A 1,703-nucleotide genomic window follows, 5' to 3' on the forward strand; every position below is an offset into this window, starting at 1 on the left:
CATATGTCTGTTCTTGTCATGGCTCTCACTTCTTTAGGATATATACCTAGTAATGGAATGGCTGGGTCAAATGGTATTTCTATTTCCAACTTTTTAAGGAATCTCCATACAGCTTTCCACAGTGGTTATACCATTTTACAGTCCCATCAGCAGTGTATGAGAGTCCCAATCTCTCTGCATCCTCACCACCATTTGTTATTTTCTGTCTTGTTGAACTTAGCTGCTAGTGCTGAGGCAAGATGATATTTCATTGTTGTTTTGATTTACATCTCTCTAATGGCTAACAATCATGAGTATTTATTCATATGTTTGTTGGCTGCCTGAATAATCTCTTTGGTGAAGTGTCTATTCATGTCTTTTGCCCATTTTTTAATTGGATTATTTGTCTCTTTGTTATTGCGTGTTGGAGTTTTCTATAAATTCTAGAGATAAGTCCCTTGTCAGATATGTCATTGTCGAATATTTTTTTCCCAATCTTTAGGTTCTATTTCGACTCTTTTGGAGAAGTCTTTGGAAGCACATAAAAATTTAATTTTTAGAAGGTCCTATTTATCCAGTTTCTCTTCTGCTGTTTGTGCATTTTGGGTTATGCTTGATAATCTATTTATGCCATATATTAGTGCCCCTAAATGTGCCCCTGGGAGCTCTGGTAGCATAGTGCCTAAGACACTTGACTGCTAACCAGAAATCTGGCAGTTCAAACCCACCAGCCACTCCTCAGAAGGAAGATGGGGCAATCTACTTCAGTAGTGATACTGTCTTGGAAACCCAAGGAGGGGTCTCTATGAGTCGGGTCCGACTCGATGGCACATAACAAAAACAACAAATGTGCCCCTATTTTTTCCTTGAGGAACTCTACAGTTTTAGATTTCACATTTAAGTCTTTGATCTATCTGGAGTTAGTTTTTGTATATGGTATGAAGTACAGCTCTTGTTTCATTTTTCTGCAAATGGATATCCAATTTTGCCAGCACCATTTATTAAACAAACATTCTCTTCCACATTTAATGGATTTAGGCCCTTTGTCAAAGATCAGCTGACCATAGGTCAATGGATCTATTTCTGGGTTCTCAGTTCTATTCCATTGGTCTATGTGTCTGTCATTGTACCAATACCAGGCAGTTTTGACTACTGTTGCTATATAGTTTGTTTTGAGATCCAGCAATTTGAGAACCCCTGCTTTGTTTTTCTTCAGTGATGCTTTGCTTATCTGAGGTCTCTTTCCTTTCCATATAAAGTTAGTGACAGGTTTTTCCATATCCTTGAAGAATGTTGATGGGAACTGAATTAGGATGGCATGGAATGTATAGATTGCTTTGGGTAGAATTGACAATGTTCAATTGTCAATTCACAATGTTCAATCTTCCTATCCATGAGCTTGGTATGTTCTTCATTTATGTAGATCTCTTATGGTTTCTTAAAGTAGTCTTTTATAGTTTTCTTTGTACAGGTCTTTTGTGTCCCTGGTAGGGTTTATTCCCAAGTATTTATTTATTTTTGCAGCTATTATAAATGGTATTGATTTCCTTATTTCTTTTTCAGCAATCTCTTTGCTGGTATAGAGGAATTCAATTGATTTTTGGATGTTGATCTTGTATCCTGCCATGATGCTAAATATCTCAATTAGTTCCAGTAGATTTTTGACTGAGTGTCTTGGGTTTTCTAGGTATCATCAGCAAATAGGAATAGTTTGACTTCTTCCT

Source organism: Orycteropus afer, unplaced genomic scaffold, assembly GCF_000298275.1.
Source record: "Orycteropus afer afer isolate SDZICR_OR568_19922 unplaced genomic scaffold, OryAfe1.0 scaffold00118, whole genome shotgun sequence".
In the NCBI taxonomy this organism is placed as follows: domain Eukaryota; kingdom Metazoa; phylum Chordata; class Mammalia; order Tubulidentata; family Orycteropodidae; genus Orycteropus; species Orycteropus afer.